Here is an 18,624-nt window from a genome sequence, read left to right as displayed (position 1 = left end):
CAGGTCCCAACCGCTGCCTAACACTGTCACAGGAGCCCTCAGTGGCTGACCGCACTTAGCCTTCTAAACGGTGCCAGCGCACAGATCGTGCGAACTCTGGTCGCAGTCAATGCGCAGGAACCGTTAAGAATTAGCCGCGGACAACTCAGAAGGGAGCCTGTGAGACACGGGTGATTACCACTTCACCCACTGGTTCAGAGTAAACTGCCACCACCGCGGTTATCATGGGACCGTGGGGCCCACTAACTGACTGGCTAATCCTGCGAATAAAACGGTTAAACACACGATATTCTGTCTAGCCAACAACAAACAAACAGTAGCGTATCTTCAGAGACCCGGGATCATTTCTGTGTGTGCTGATAAGCAGGGTAGCGAAACAGTGAATGACTTGGGGAAGTCGTTTATTCACGCAATATAAATAATTAATATATACAGACAATTATGAAAATCAACAATTATGAAAACAGTAATAGCCAGTATGAAAAATAAAAGAAGGGAGAAAAATACTTAGTTCCTGGAAAGATGTCCTTATTGTGGGAAGAATCATAAAGTCCTTGGTTTCAAAGTCCAGAGTTCAGAGTTCAGACCAGGTGGATGCCAGCATATCCTCAAGCTGGCATCTGATGAGTGCAAGATGTTTCAGTGTGGAGGACAAAAGCCCGCCTGCTGGCTCTGTGCTTTTGATGAAGCTGGTTTGGGGGTGTGGCAATGCCGGCCCCCTCTGAACTACCAGCAAATGACAGTTCATTCCCTCTCAGAGATTTTAGAGCTAAACTTATGAATTGCTGTAACTCCTGAACCATACACGTTACATTTAGGGGGGTAACAGCTTCATACTTGGAGGAAAATACAGATTAATATGATACCTGACATGGCTAGTGCATCAGATCAGGGTCCTGAGTAGATTCATACCTGGGTGGTAGGGGCCCCGGGCCCCTCTCGACTGGTATCAAGAGATCCAGCATGACCCTACGGATCCAATGATACCGCTCTCATAACCACCCTATTTATTGTATTCTGTAAATGGGCAAAAGATTATATTGTACATTCATTTCTTCCTGCTAAGGCCGGAGTCAGCCTGACTGGAGTCCAGCTGTGTCTGCTTCTTGTCTATGAAAGGCCCTGTTGGCTCCTTCAATTAACATCTGAATGTGAAATCTGCTTAGACAACTTTGAGTTTACACCTCTGGCTTGATCAGCAGTCACAGGGCCAGTCTTCCTGCCAGCTGCTTGTCACCTTATACCTGATGGATGGGCCATCAGCACAGCTTGAAGCCAGGGACTCTCCAGTGCAGATTAGGCTCAGGCTCATTAGCATATCAAAAGAGCCAACCAGCATTTGGAATGGTGCTCTCTTTGCTAAGAAAAGGACTTTAGCTGTCCCTACACACTCAACCCAGATTGTACCGTTTTGAAGCGCAATCGATGCAGGAATCGAGTGCGATCGTTCTTTTCTTCACGGGCGGTTCCAGGACGCGCCTGCGTCCCCGCAATCGTCCGTGACAGGTATCTAATGATATACAGTATATTGGAGATCACAACATTTTAATTAATATTATATTAACATCATTTCTAAATGCCTTTGTGTTAAAACTTTTGGGAGATTTCAGTTTTATTTTTAAATTCAATAAATACATAAAAAATAAAACCTTCAGAAAATATGCAGTGCACATATTTTACCAAACATCTTATAATAGTAGCCCACTTCCTTTCTGAGCTTATTTCCTTTTTTTTTTTAGCTGGTGAGCCAACAAACTGAATTTATTGCAACTGTACATTTCTAGATACTGTGTTTCCACCATGCTAGGGCTTATTTTCGGGGTTGGTCTTATTTTCAGGGACACAGGGTACTAACATTTTGCATCTGGTACAGTATAACCAGCTACCCTGCCCTTATACTGATATAAAGCTGGCTACAATGTGGGTGTGGCTGTGGGAGTGGCTGATCCCTGTTTCAAAAATCTGCTTTTAAAATACTGGCATTGCTTCTGAAGTGACTACTTCTGTCTCTATACAATACTTACCACCTCTGCAGAAATCTTATCAGCCCTTAAAGTGAACCTCCGGACTAAAAATCTACTCAGCAGAACTGAAAAGGCTTGGTGTTTCTTTAACAGTTTCATAGCATCAGAACTTTGTTTTTCTTACCAAAGCATAATTTTTTAGCTGCATTTTTAGCTAAGCTCCACCCATCAAAGAAAAAAAGCCCAGGCTTTTTTTCCCTGATGCTGTGCAGAGCATGATGGGATTTCCTATGTTGTTATTCACGTTGCTTAGCAACTGGGAGAGGTGCTCAGGACACAGGGCAGTTGGAGCTGTGTCTCATGCTCCCTGTCACCTCCTTTCAACCAAAAAGATGGCTGCCATCATGAAATCAAACATTTGCCTGTTCTTTTAAAGCAGGGTGGGTAAGAGATTATATTACCTATCTATTTTAATTAACATAACTAATGTAACTTAATGACGGTATGTTTGTTTAGGCTGGAGTTCCTCTCATTGATGCAAACTTTGGAAATAGAGGAGAACAGGTTACTAGCTAGTCATTTTTGCAAGATAACCAAAGGTAGTGATTTTTTTTTTTTTTTAGAACTGAGGTAAGTCAATAATGCATGCATGTGGCATTATTGATTCTAATTTCAGACATTTTAACACACAAGCAGGGGTGTTGCTAGGATCCTGGGAGATCCAGGGCACCTCTGGGCACTAGGTCAGTGTTATATAGCACCAGAATCTTGCATGGTGCTGATCACGGGTGGGTGCAGGTGGGGTGGGTGGGAGGTTTAGAAATGCTGGCTGCAGGTGGGGTGGGTGATCGAAGGTCTGAGTGATGGTCTGGAGAGGCAGAGGGATAGCAGTGGCTGTACGTTGGCAGGCAGCATAGGGGGAGACTTGGGGGAATGCCCCAAATCTCTTGTCCTAATGAAACGTCTGCACACAAGTACACAAACAATTTAAGATACTGATGAATGAATGAATCACTTATGGCAGAATGACATGGGAATGTGAAAATGAAAATTTGTAGTGCTAACGTCCACCAAACATTGGTCAGTTGACAAGAATGCAAAGAAGAATATTAAAAGATTATTTTTCCCAAGTCAATTGGTAAAAAAGCTGTTGTGATGGTCTGGAGAGGCAGAGGGATAGCAGTGGCTGTACGTTGGCAGGCAGCATAGGGGGAGACTTGGGGGAATGCCCCAAATCTCTTGTCCTAATGAAACGTCTGCACACAAGTACACAAACAATTTAAGATACTGATGAATGAATGAATCACTTATGGCAGAATGACATGGGAATGTGAAAATGAAAATTTGTAGTGCTAACGTCCACCAAACATTGGTCAGTTGACAAGAATGCAAAGAAGAATATTAAAAGATTATTTTTCCCAAGTCAATTGGTAAAACATTAAACAGATTGTAAAGTATGAATATTTGGAGCAATATTTCTGTTACCATCATGTTTGGATTCATAAACAGTAAAATGAATACTTACCCCAACCTGACCTCATGGGGCCCTTGGGCTGGTTATACACTGCAATGGTAATACACTAAGATAGGGCAATTCCAGCTGGTATATATTTTCCTGTATTCCTAGTGTTTTCATAGCACCTGAAAATAACATCCAATGGATGAAGGGATGATGGAAGGACCATCGTTATTTAGGAAGACGCTTGATACTGCTTTATGATATAAGTAGATTATGTGTCTAAAGAACCTTACATACGCTAAGTGAAACTTGGCCAAGGCAACCAACTAAAGTCTCCTCTGCTAGGAATCCAACCTGTGTATGCCAGCCCCCGACCCCTCTCGACCGTTTGGCCAGCGATTCATCCTGAAGGATCACTTCGGTCAAGCGATGGCAAACAGCATTGTTCTCCCCGCTTACCCTAACTGCCTTGTGATGTCACTTTTGCACCGCTCCGCCCCACCTTCAGGACATGTCGCTCGCTTGCAAGCAAGTGGCATGTCTGCACAGCTTCGGCCCTGCAAGGTTGCCCGATGGACCAGTGCTAATCCAACATTAAAAAGCAAATCCGGCTAATGGCGTGAAATGTAAAGTTTCTCCATGGGGAGGTTATCACCACTAGAAAGTCTTCTTAATGGCTGAGAGGCAAGATGGTGTATCTAGAGAGTGGTGCAATCAGAAGATTGGTTAGAAATTCCAAACTAATGTAAGGTATCAAGAGTATTAAAGAGAACCCGAGGCGGGTTTGTGAAATCATATTAGGACACAGAGACATGTTGTGCGTACTGTGACCAGCTTCTGTGTCCTTCTATTCTGCCTCCAGTCCGCCCCCCCCCCCCCCCCAGCTCTCTGCTGTCTCTCCTTATAAAAACCGCCAGGCTAACAACATGCAGATTGTCGCTAGCCTGCTATTTACCTTATCCTGACAGTTACCAGCGCTCCCCGCCTCTTGTACAGCGTGTCTCCCCGCCTGCGTCCCTTCCCTCCCCCCCTCTGTAATCCAATTGGAGGAAGCTCCATCTTGTTTTTCTGGTAGTGTGATGAGTGATGAGTGACTAGAGAACTTTTGTACCAAATGAAAGCTTTCTGAACTGTACAAATGTTGACAACAGAAAAGAAAAAAATAGCACATAAGCTTATAAAATCAGAAATGTATTATTGCAGATCAAGATGAGTATAAACTGTAAGGAAGCCATCTTGACATTTGTGTCAAGTGATGGAAATCTACTTTGACACAGACAATCAGACAGTAAGTGGCCATCAACTTCTTGGCGATAGTCTTATAGCGCAGTCCAACCTTGTGCAGGCCTGACATCATTTGGTAGCTGTTTTGTCTTGGCTATGGTGGCTAGTTTGGAATTTGATTGATTGATTGCTTCTGTGGACAGATGTATTTTATACAAGTCCTGTAACATGCTGGGATTAGGCGCACTCCCTTACACAGGATGCTCCTAAACTCAGCTTGTTACCTGTATACAGTGAAGACACATGGGAGCCTGAAATGTTGATGTTTTGATAGAGAATGCAATATTTATTTTATTCCTGACAATGCACATCAACCTCTGACTTTGGAACACTGGGTTTTTGAGGGTTCTTTTGTCATTATTTTGTCTCTCACATCTACAATAAACCTACAGTTACAATTATAGACTGGTCATTTCTTGGTCAGAGGGCAAATGAGCAAAATCAGCACATGATCAAATACTTCTTTCCTTCACTATATGCCATAGAGCTTATCTTGAAATCATTATCTGACCATGACCTATAATAAAATAGCTTTGACAGAGAGATTAAGTCAGAGTTAATTTTTAGGCCTTTTAATAGTGGGCTAATCTAGTCTTTGTTCCAAATGGCTGTAACTGTCTCCTCAATATTGTTGATCTATATTTTCATGGTCTCAGCTAGTTGAGTGGCACGCTCCTCCTACTGCAAAGTCGTATTTCTTTAGATCACTATCTATCTTTCTGTGAAGGATGCTCTAGAAGGTGACCAAATCTACCACTAGTTGAAGAACATGTTTAGCAAGGTTAAAAGTATCAACTGAGGGCATACTTTGAAAAATCCCCTTCAGGGCCCTTTTCCACTAGCAATCGCTAGCGTTCGCGCTAAACGCTAGCGATTGCTGAATCGCAAGTGCAGGAAACTTGCCGGCGATTGCGTTCACGATTTTGCTATGCAATGCACTGAATAGCAAAATCGCGGCAAAGATCGCTCCGCGGTGCGATCGCGTTTGAGTCAAAAACGAATCGCGGTAGTGGAAATTACCTACCGCGATTCCTATGTTAAAAAGCAAACCGTAGCGATTTCAAAATCACTAGCGGTTTGCAATTTTGCGATTCAGAATCGCAAACGCCGCTAGTGGAAAAGGGCCCTCATTGTGAAGTGGATGTAGTTTTCAACATATAAAGCAATTTGTAATAACAGTTTATTCCTGTTCTTCACAATGGCAACATTAATCTTTTTTTTTTTGTATCAGTGGAAATGTTGGACCCAGCGTATGTAAACAGAGTACTATTTTTCATCTTTTAAATGACTTCCATGTTTATTGTGGCAATAAGTCATTCAGATAGGCTAAAGCTTAAGTTGCTATGTATGGTATCAGCAAATGTATCCTCCCGATATTGCTAATGAAAGGAAGAACCTGAGACCTTTGGACGTGAGAGATGAGTGCCAAGAAAGTTGTGTTTGGAGTAGACATTTGTCCTAGGTCACTATTTTTCCTGACTGCTAAATGAATGAGAAATCTTCATCCTTCTCTCTATTAGTCCAAGAGAAGCAACCCTGACAGACTTACTGGGCCTTGTTTTTTGCCCACATATTCAGTACTGAACTGAAAGATGCATGAACTGCTGAGGGAATGATGAAAATCATGTGAAACATTTCTTAAAGTATGAATGAACTGAGAGGGGTTTCGATTGCTCATGGTGCCATTTTGTGAATGGTGCTGTGACATATGCCACAGCACCATTCTCAGAGTCCAGTGCCCCTGGCATCCCCGCACTAGTTAGCTGAAATCTTCGACTGACTAGAACATCGAATATGGATGGGGAGAGAGTGGCAGTTATCCTCCCTAGGAACGCCCCTGATCACACCCACTTGTACCTCCGTAATTTAATGACCTGTAAAAAAAAAACATAGCATACTGTCTTTTCCACCCTGTCAGCTCTCCCACTCCACCGCTTTGTCCTCGGGTCAGCGCCATAGCAGTGAAAATGCCGGCATATACGAGAGGACACGGCAGCAGAATGGGAGAGCTGACAGGGTGGAAAAGACCTATATTTTCATGGGGATCCCAAAGACAAAGAGCAGCATCAAAGCACTAAAGAGGAGGTAATTTTGCCAAGCCCACCATGGGCTTTATTCCATATTGTTTATACCCATTTCAGGGCTACTGTAAGAGCTAGAAAGAAAAGATTTGATTGCAAAACAGCTAGAGTTAAGCACATTTGATTGGGCAGCAGTTCGAGTTAAGCATAGCAAGGTGAAGGTTTGGGATAGACATAGGTTGAAGGTTAATCTTGTTGCATCCAAACAGCATTATACTTGGAAAATAACATCAATAAACCCTGGACCAAGAACAAGAACATTAGGCCTTATTTGTTGTGAGGAGTGCTACACCGAGTGTCTATATAGTAGTCTTCCTTATTCAGGGTTTATTGATATCATAGTTTGGGAGAAATGTATTATAGATTCAATGGTCATTCTACTAATGGTTCATGTCAAAACAAACCAGACCAATTTGCGGGCAGAAAATGTTTTTTTTTTTCATGTTTGGGAGCCCTTTCAGGCACCTTAGCAGACAATTACTGACAATTACCAAGGAAAGTTTATGAGAAGAATATATATATATATATATATATATATACAGGATCTTCTCAAAAAATTAGCATATTGTGATAAAGTTCATTATTTTCGGTAATGTACTGATAACCATTAGACTTTCATATATTTTAGATTCAAATACACACAACTGAAGTAGTTCAAGCCTTTTATTGTTTTAATATTGATGATTTTGGCATACAGCTCATGAAAACCCAAATTTCCTATCTCAAAAAATTAGCATATTTCATCCGACCAATAAAAGAAAAGTGTTTTTAAAACAAAAAAAGTCAACCTTCAAATAATTATGTTCAGTTATGCACTCAATACTTGGTCGGGAATCCTTTCGCAGAAATGACTGCTTCAATGTGGCGTGGCATGGAGGCAATCAGCCTATGGCACTGCTCGGGTGTTATGGAGGCCCAGGATGCTTCGATAGCGGCCTTAAGCTCATCCAGTGTGTTGTTTCTTGCGTCTCTCTCAACTTTCTCTTCACAATATCCCACAGATTCTCTACGGGGTTCAGGTCAGGAGAGTTGGCAGGCCAATTGAGCACAGTAATACCATGGTCAGTAAACCATTTACCAGTGGTTTTGGCACTGTGAGCAGGTGCCAGGTCATGCTGAAAAATGAAATCTTTATCTCCATAAAGCTTTTCAGCAGATGGAAGCATAAACCCACTTTTGAACCAGAAACAGCGGCAGAAGCGCCTGACCTGGGCTACAAAGAAGCAGCACTGGACTGTTGCTCAGTGGTCCAAAGTACTTTTTTCGGATGAAAGGAACTTTTACATGTCATTCGGAAATCAAGGTGCCAGAGTCTGGAGGAAGACTGGGGAATGCCTGAAGTCCAGTGTCAAGTACCCACAGTCAGTGATGGTCTGGGGTGCCATGTCAGCTGCTGGTGTTGGTCCACTGTGTTTTATCAAGGGCAGGGTCAATGCAGCTAGCTATCAGGAGATTTTGGAGCACTTCATGCTTTTATCTGCTGAAAAGCTTTATGGAGATGAAGATTTCATTTTTCAGCACGACCTGGCACCTGCTCACAGTGCCAAACCACTGGTAAATGGTTTACTGACCATGGTATTACTGTGCTCAATTGGCCTGCCAACTCTCCTGACCTGAACCCCATAGATAATCTGTGGGATATTGTGAAGAGAAAGTTGAGAGAGACGCAAGACCCAACACTCTGGATGAGCTTAAGGCCACTATCGAAGCATCCTGGGCCTCCATAACACCTGAGCAGTGCCACAGGCTGATTGCCTCCATGCCACGCCACATTGAAGCAGTCATTTCTGCAAAAGGATTCCCGACCAAGTATTGAGTGCATAACTGAACATAATTATTTGAAGGTTGACTTTTTTTGTTTTAAAAACACTTTTCTTTTATTGGTCGGATGAAATATGCTAATTTTTTGAGATAGGAAATTTGGGTTTTCATGAGCTGTATGCCAAAATCATTAATATTAAAACAATAAAAGGCTTGAACTACTTCAGTTGTGTATATTTGAATCTAAAATATATGAAAGTCTAATGGTTATTAGTACATTACCGAAAATAATGAACTTTATCACAATATGCTAATTTTTTGAGAAGATCCTGTATATATATAAAACCTGGAAATGCTCCCACAGCAAAAACAATGGATTTGTTGAAATTGTCTCTATCAAGGTGGTTAAGTTCTACCTTTTCTACTGAGTAATCTAACCAGTTCTCATTTATTGCTATGTATCCATTAAACCAAAGATACACTCTGAAATCATTATATGTGTAGATGTCAGGGCCTTGGAGACTTCAAGCAAATGAGGTCTTACGGTTTGAGGTGTCAAGTTCCCAAACCGTTAACTCTCCCAGGAAAACAAAATCATGGTGACATCCTTCTCATCAAGGATTACATGTAAACAGTTATAAATAGTCAAAAACTGTGCTCTTTAAGGCAATCCTTTGTTAATTTTAGCTTCTTATTTTTAAGGTATTCTTTAAAAATATATATATATTCTCTAATGAGAAAAAAAATCTCACTTTTATGTTTAAGACTACCTTGCTAATGGAGCTTAAAACATGACATATTTAAACTTTATGTAGATCTGAATGGGAATTTTTCTTATACATACTCAAAGTATCAACTTAATATTTAATTTCCCATAATGTTTTAGTGATTCAGCTTTTTAAAGTTTGCAGGTGAAAAGATCTCTTATTCAATAAAGCTGCCAGAATGTTGTCTTTTCTTTGTTGTTTTTGTATGTTGCTCACTTCCTTATTACGCCACCATATTTTTGGGTTGGTATTTCTTTGTAGAGGAAGTCTCTATGCCACATTGAAGATGTAATCAGTTTACATTGCCAGTCAATATATTGTGCCTTTAAAAAGTTCCATTTTCTACAAAGCAATATTGCTTATTTTCTAAGGCTAAGCCAGAGGGATGTACACAGCAAGATCTCAGTCTCATTTATGGGAGAATACAGGATCAAGATACTGTGCCAGTAATCTTACTTGGATTAATGGTTTCTCTTTTATCTTCTGTATTTCTGCTTAGATGTTTCTGCTTTCAATGAGTCAGTGGAATGCAAATGATGACTACAGTCACTCTGGAAATATTTAAATCTCTCTTTGCACTGCATTGCAGGTTTCCTGAAGAAGAAGAAGAAAAAAAAGAAAACAATAATCCATAAATACACACAATGTATAAAAAGCAGGAAAGGCAAAAAGGGTGAACAAGCCATCTATGTAAAAATTGGAAATAAGAGAATACTTATTTACTACCTTATGCTGACAAAATGATTTGTCTTTCCAAATTAGTTTTTATGCCTTAAATGAAAAACAAAGAAGATGCTTTTTTCAGTCCTCTCTGAAGGCTTTTGATCTTCAGAAAAAACATCAGCCTAGATAAGTGAAGACTTTCTTGCTAGATGATAGCGCTATATTATACATAAAACAGTCAATGTCATAAGAACATTAAACAATGATCCATTTAATCTTGCTGGCTGTTCAATATTTTATAATAAGCAGATTAAATTATAGTCACCACAAGCATTATTGCATATAATGAAATATATTTTATTTTCTGGGTCAGCCATTCCAAAATGTTATTTCACTTGTTTGATGCTGCCAGTGGATTGAATTACCAAGAGGATTTTTATATTTCAAGGTCATTTTAGTTAGGGAGTTTCTGAGTACATTCCTTAAAGCATCTTGCTAAGTATCGTAGCAATGGAATGTTGTAGAGTGAGACCTTCTCCATAACATAAAATAACCAAAGTTTTAGGGGGGGGGGGGGGGGGAGAAGACAGAAAACTAGTCCTTAGAAGTAAAAAAGTGTGGAGACCTTGAAGTTTGCAGAGATTTCATGCCAGCGTCTAGGTAGGTGAATCAACCTGTGGGGATAACTAAGTCTGGGTCAACTCACCTGGAGGGGAGCATGACAAAGTGGGATAGACGCCAAAAGTTTCAGGGAAAAATCTGGATTTGACGCAAAGCAGCGTTTTAAGGGCAGAAATCACATTGAATGCTAAATTGCAGGCCTAAAGTGCTTTAAAACATCTTGCATGTGTATACATCAATCAGGGAGTGTAATTAGAGTACTGCTTCACACTGACACACCAAACTCACTGTCTAACGCACCACAAACAGCTTTTTGTGTTGTGACGGCCGTGCTGGACTGGTGCGCACCATGGCGAGAGTGCAGGCCGTGGCGGTTTTCAAGGCCTTATGGTCGCCGGGCTGAGGAAGCTGAATGACAGAACAGTGACTGTCCAGCTGATCAAATTTGGTCTGTCCACAATGAAGCAATGACCTTATTATAGTGGGTGTGCCCCCCCCCCCCAGACACACTCATATAGCCATCAGTCATTGCTTCATTGTGATACGCAAGCCCCTTCACCGCGGCAAGGTAATGATCATGAAGGGGAATTGGCACATGTAGATGCCTTTTGTTTTGTTGTTGCAGCTGCAGTGCAGCCAGAAAAAATAGGCAAGCATGTACACACACCAGAAAAATTATTATAGCGGCTGCTGCTAGCAGCGACCTTAAAAATTCAGGAATCCGCCTGGAGTCCTGGACCCTGTTGGTGGTGGTGGAGAAGGCAGTCAACTGGCCTGCGGGCAGAGATGCTGTGTGGGGACTGACTTTGTCTTGGGGCAGGCAGTCACATGGCGTGCAGGCAGAGATGCTGTGTGTGAGGACTGACTTAGTCTTCGGGCAGGCCTGAGTGTGCTTTGCAGACCAGGTGTCCGTGGTCAGATGGACCCTTGACCCAACGCTGTGTGCCAGAGATGTCACCACTTGCCTTTCAACATCACGGTACAGTTTAGGTATCGCCTTTTTTGAGAAAAAATGCGACCTGTTATCTTCCACTGTGGTGTGTGGCTTTGATTTTGTGTGCTGCTTTTCCTCAGGTGGTCATCCCATTGCAGTTTGTGCTTTGTAATCATGTGCCTTCGTAAGGTAGTTGTCCCTACGCGGGTCTTGGTCTTTCCACGGCTCAAATTTTGGTGGCAGAGAGTACAGATGGCATTGCTCTCATCTGAGGCAGACACACAAAAAAATGTCCACACCGCTGAGCCCTGGGGTGATGGCACTTTGGTGGTGGTGGCCAACTGAGTGTGCCAAAATCAGAGCAGGAGGAGTCATGCTTCAGTGCAGAATCTGTGAAAGATGAGGTGTTCTGTGTTAAATAGTCAACTACGTCCTGAAAATATTGGGGGTTGATGGCACGTGCCTTCTTCTGAACACTGTACTTTGGTCGAGGGCCGCACGAAACCACGACAGCGAGACCTTAAACAGACCTGCCAGGTGGCCTGCCTCTGCCTTTTGCTTTGTCCATATTGGGGGGATGAAGTGAAAGGTATGCACTGACTTGACTAATACAATGTGCAGTCACACAGGTGCAGTTAACAGGTATGCACGGAGTGGTATATCACACTGCGTGCACTCACGTAGGTAGGTGGGTGCACTGAACACAACAGGTAAGTATATGCAGTAATGGGAATTACAATGTGCACCTGGCACACACAGACAGGTAGTGGACAGGCACAGTGACACTGCGTGCACTCACGTAGGTAGGTGGGTGCACAGTGAACAACAGGTAGGTATACACAGTGATGGGTAATGTGCACCTGTCACACACACAGGTAGTCACTGAATGTGCTGGGCCTGGCAGTGGCACACACAGTATGAATTATCAAGGCTGTCTATGCAACACAAGTGTCAGTGGGACACACAGAAAAAAAAATAGATCACAAGAACAAGATTAGCTCTCAAAAGAGCTGTTGTGGGGTGCTATTTTAGCAATAAGAATCAGCAAGGAGCAAGCTAAAAAGCCTACAAGAGCCTAATTAATCTTTCCCTATGAGAGAGTCTGCAGCAGCTGTCCCTTCTCTATTTTCTGCAGGCACACGAGTGAGTAAAATGGCCGGTGATGCCTGCCTTTTATAAGGGAGGGGAGTGGCTCCAGGAGGGAGTGTAGCCTGATTGGCTACAATGTGCCTGCTGACTGTGATGTAGAGGGTCAAAGTTGACCCTAATGGTGCACTATGGGGGCAAACCAAACTTCCGGTAAAGTTTGCGGTTCTCCGCTATCGCGAACCCCCGGAAGTTCGCCTGCAACCGTTCGCCAGCAAACTGTTCGAGCCATCTCTAATTATTATTTCCTATTAACAGACCTGAGGTCTTACAATTGAGCACACCTACTTCCTGTGATCTACAAAGTCCCACCTATTCATGAGGACACATGGTTTCTACTGTATTGTAGGGTTTCTAGTAAATATAGTCTGACATCAGTTGTTTTCTTCTACTTTATATGCTGCATGATGACTCCTGCCTGACCCATGCAGGAGATGAATCCAGAGAGGAGTTAAAGAAGATTGTTTTGCAGTGCTAAGCAAAGTTGGCCTATGAAGCAGGAATTCTGACCTGCACTTTGCTTCTTTACACTGTTTATATTCACTCTCTTATAAGAATATCCTTTGTGCAGCCATAGCTGGTACAGCAACAACTTTAAATAATTAAATCCAGATTTCCTACAGCACTGAAGACATGCTGCTACTTGTGTCTAATCAAGACTTGATCTTGCTATCAAGAATCTTTATACGATATAACAGGAAAAAGCTGCTCAGAACTCACTGCCATGGCAACAAGCTATCATGACGTTAAGCAACCAGCAGATCTTCTCAAATTTAAGGTGTTGACAGCTCTACAAAGTACCTTATTGCATTTTCAATATGTTGGAGAGGATACACATATTTAATGTTTTTATTTGTGGAAAACAGAACTCACAATGTTTCATACAAAATAATTCTATGATATCCAAAGCAACATTTTACATGACAGCTCCATGAATGATAGAAAACGTTACCAAAATTATTTAAGTTAGGTTCGGAGGCAGCAGATACAGATTTATGTGACTAATCTAATAAGATCCTATCAAGCCAGCCTGAAATTACAAATGTACTCTCAAAGTTATAGTTTTTTTCCCTAAAGAAGCAATGCATCAGCTTTAAAGCCAACAATTGCTTTAAATACCTTTGTTACAGAAATCCCAGAATACAATTGATTGCGACCTTTTCACGCTAGGAAGACCACTGATGCACACTCATTCTACCTGCCTCTTGCTATGGAGTTCACTGTGGAGAAGAGAGAGTCCATACTCTGTGCTATTAGGAAAAATTCCTTCTTTCAGCATTGATCTTTAGTAGATATAGGCAATGACTTCAAGCTATTGTCTAAAGCATAGCTGTGACAGTGGGTAGTCATAAATTGTGTCTGACCTTTCCTTGTCCTTCAGTAAGATGTACCCTCTGGCTAAATGTCTCCATCTCTAGGCATGTGATACCGATGACAGGATGTCTTCAGCAAACCTACAAGAACTGTTCTAGTGAGAGAGATAATACTGCAGCCCATGCCTGGTGTGTGAAGCATTTGTGCATGTTGTGCATAACAGCCAGTCATACTTGTTTCATTTGAAATTGAGCACTGGAAAATGACAGAAAAAACATCTCAGGGAAACCAGCAGTCTTCTCCACATAACCTGAAGAAGGCAAATACAGAGAAAAGAGCCTTAGACTTCTTGCTTCCTATGAGAAATGGAAAACCTATAGAAAATGTACAGACCAAAAATAGGGAAGCAGACAGCAAGCAATTTTTTACTGTCTCCCATTATCTTCTGTATATGTGTGAATATTACTAAGCTATTTTTATATGAGCTTGATTTACATATTAAAAGGTAAGTAGATACTAATTACTAATTTGTGTTCCCATGGCTAACTATGCATGTAAATATATTTGTTAAGACATATATTCAGATCCATTCACACAGCAATGGACCAGGTAGCAGATCTGATGTGCTGTCCATTGAGGTGTTCTATCTGTGGAGCAGAAGCATACCATATACTGTATCAGAGATATGGAAATAAATTGTCTGTCTGTTAACATTATGCGAGCCAGGAATGTCCACTGAGATATTGCAACAGACAAACCTGGATACCATTCAAAAGGAAAAAAGGAATCCGGGCACCAGATGAGAAGCTATGCAAACACCCACTTTATTTCATCCCACCAGGAGTCAAGGACAGATACATCTTACAAAGATGGCGGCCTGACAGCCGTTTTGCAAGCCCAAAGCCTGCATCTTAAGAAATCATTAGATAGTGCAGATTCCTTCTAAAACTGTTGTAGAATAGGAGGAGCTAGGAAGGTCTCTCAGACAGTGCAGTGTGTGAGGGAACTCCTGTTGCTGAGGTAACCAGCACACCTGCTGTATTGATAGCAGCAGGCTCTGAGGAGTAATTCAGCAGGGGGTAGGAGCACTTCACAAATCATTTCTAGCCTGCATTCTGCAATCATGTCTAGCCTGCAGTTCTACATCTGTAGAACTGCTATCAAGCACTTCTTAATCTGCGCCAGTTTAGGGATGGATTTGCACTTTTCTTAACTGTAGTGCAGCTCTAGAAATTCATGCTAAATTGCCACTATTAATCAAAGTACAAAAAGAAGAAATCCACTGCGCGCTTCCAGGACAACCCTGCAAAAAAACAGCTCAAAATAGCGTAATACTGTTTTAATTATATGCTTCACGCGTGCTTTACCACAACCGGCGAGGTGCTCAAAGCGGTGTTATGCTGTACTCCCACCTTCCCACAAACAGAGAGGCTCACCAGATTGAAGCCACCTCTCAATCAGGTGGGGGACTCGCTCAAACTGTATGTATCACTCAGACCTCAGTGACGCATACCCGGACATCAAGGTTAAAAAGGCCTTTCTTTTATTCAATAAAAAAATAAAAAACAAATTGCGCAGTGTCTCCAGACAAGTTAAAAATCACAATTGCGCTTTTCGCGCTACTCCAGCAACTTACAGACTCCAAAGGGTTAGTTTGCATATCACAGCTGTGTGTCTTGCAGGCCCGGCGCAGATACTCTCATTGCCGTTTGCAGCGTCCCGCTCTCCCCGGCTTAGTGCACTTCCCAGGACCGTCCGTGCTAACACGCCTCACTGTCTACGTCACCTTGCGTCAGGCGTACTGTCTTCCGCCCTACGAACGTCTCGTCTTCCTACAGACTCATCAGGGGCTAGCGTTGCCAGTACGCCAGCCTCAACAAGTGACCAGTATGGAAGGTCACTTTAAAAGTTTGCACAATTTGATGTTAAAGGAGCAAACGGCATGGTGGTATTTGGCTAGTTTGAAGAGATATACAGAGGATGGCATTGTGCAAAAGAGATATAGATGGGATCTGGTTGTTAATGACAAGGAAAATAATGATACTAATGATGTTGAATTGGGGGAATTTTTGAATGAATGCAGGGTGGAATTGTTGAAACGTCTGTGTAAGAGGAAAAAGGATAGATTGGATAAATTGCAGAAAGAAATACATGATATCAAACAAGCATTAGAACCATTTAAAGAGCAAGAGACATATAATAAAAAAATGGAAGAGCTCATCCAGTTAATTGTTAGGAATGAGAAGGAAGTTATAGAAATTAGACAGAAAAGGTTTCAAAATGATTGGGCAGAATACAAGAACCAACGAGCCTATAAATGGCAAATAAAAAAGGAGGTGCCCCCAAAAAATCCGGACCCCGCTCCCAGTGGTGTAGTACCCAATGGAGAGGGAAACAAAAATTGGATAGTCAGATTTCAAATAACCAACACACTGAATAAGCAAGTCCATCGGGTGGATGGGGGGGAGCAAACCCAAACAACCGGAACCATACCAAGAAAGGTATAATTCACCTAATGCCCCAAGAGATTACAGACCCCCCAGGTCGGGTAGGTACCCAAGGGGTGGGGGTTATGGAGGTGGTTACCCACAACATCCTAGGAGCAATGGAAAAGTTCCACCATACAATGTGGAGCCCCCAAAAGGAAATATACCCCTATATAATAGGTATGAACCATTTAATTTATCTGACAATCATTTTTTAGATTTGCATTGGGGACCAGATTGGGGTCGGGGATACCCGGAGAGATGGGAGGGGGGAGGTGGGATAAAAAGAAGAATAGAAGAGGAAACAGAGGAGGATACAGAGAGCAAAAGAAGAAAATAAGAAAAGGAAAAGGAAAGGGTATATTCAATATTAGTGGCATTGAGGTTACTGAAGGCCAGTTATATTTGCTAGACAAGGGCCTCAAATTACCCCCCAAGCCCCTCCCCCCCCAAAAGGATTGAATATATTTGAGACTTACCTTGATGTTAATAAATATGTGCTGAAAGTTAATATGAAAAAATATTTTTTAAATAGAAAAATCCCAGTGGGTAGTGGTATAACCGCACAACCAGAGTTTAAATATACAAATGCAAAGTACAGATCAACGTACAGGATGTGGGGAAAGACAGTACAGTGGAAACTTTCAAGAAAGCCGAAGTCAGACAGGAGAAGGGGAGGAAATATATGGATCAACAGATAAAGGAACTGGTGGATAATAACAACTTGATACTGAAGCCAGCAGATAAGGGGGAGGGTTGGTGGTGATGAACAGTGACCAACATAAAAGGGAGATGGAGAGAATCCTTGGGGATGAGCATACATATGAGAAACTACCAGGGAACCCGATTGTGGCATTTAAGGAAAAATTAAAACGGATATTGCTTGATGGGGAGAAGGTTGGTATCATTAATACACAGGAGTTCAAGTACTTCCTTCCCACAGTTCCAAGAACTCTGGTAATTTATTATAATCCAAAGATTCATAAGGATGCTATTAATCCCCCTGGGCGCCCTATAGTCAGTGGAGTGGAGTCTTCAACGCAACGAGTAGGTGAGTATATAGATCTCTTCCTACAGGAGGAAGTAGCCAAATTTCCAGCACTGTTAAAGGATACGAAACACCTGCTGCAGAAGTTGGAACAAGTAGAGATTAGTCAGGATGATTGGCTTGTAACTGTTGATGTTTCATCATTATATACTGTGATTCTGCATCAAAAAGGGATGCAAATAGTCGGAGAGACGTTGCGTGCAAACTCCAGCCTTGACGATAGACAGATTGAGTTTATATTGGATTTATGGAATTTTTCTTTGAAACACAGTTATTTTTGGTATGAAGGGGATTATTTTTTACAGAAACAGGGCTGCGCTATGGGGGCAAAATATGCCCCAAGCGTAGCCAATTTATTTATGGGCAGATGGGGAAAAATTAATATTGGAACAAACAAAATGGAATAGGATAAGATTTTGGACCAGGTTTATTGATGATTTGATGTTTATTTGGAGGGGACCCAGGAAGGAACTGGATCAGTTCTGCCTGGAGATAAATCAGTTTTGGGGGAAAATTGAGCTAAGTTTTACATGCAGTATGGAAAGAGTACAGTTCCTTGATTTGGAGATGTGGAAGGATAAAGGTAAGTTGGTTACCAAAACCCATTTCAAGCCCACTGATAGGAATGGGTACATTCCTCAATCGAGTTGCCATCATGACAGATGGCTAAAAAATATCCCCAAAGGCCAATTAATACGTATAAAGAGAAACTGCAGTTTTCAACATGATTATGAAGTACAAAGCCAAGTTTTGGTTGAGAAATTTGTGGAAAAGGGGTACAGAAGGGGTGATGTGGAGAAAGTGGCAAATGATGTGGGACAAATGGAGAGAAGAACTCTTGTAGCAGGGGCTAACCGTAACCCATCAAGCAATCAAGAATATGCAATTCAGTTTGGATTTAGTAGACAGCATAGACAGTTGGAGACAATTATTAATAAACATTGGAACATCATCAAATTAGATGGAATACTGGGTAAGTATATCCCTGAGAAACCATCCTTTATATATAGGAAAGCCCCCAATCTGCAGTGTAGAATGGTGACAAGTTGTATTAACCCTCCCCATAACATGGCTACTAACTTGTTGGGGCAAAAAG

The sequence above is a fragment of the Hyperolius riggenbachi genome, chromosome 1 (assembly GCF_040937935.1).
Source record: "Hyperolius riggenbachi isolate aHypRig1 chromosome 1, aHypRig1.pri, whole genome shotgun sequence".
Taxonomy (NCBI): Eukaryota; Metazoa; Chordata; class Amphibia; order Anura; family Hyperoliidae; genus Hyperolius; species Hyperolius riggenbachi.
Note: the sequence above shows the minus strand (reverse complement) of the source record.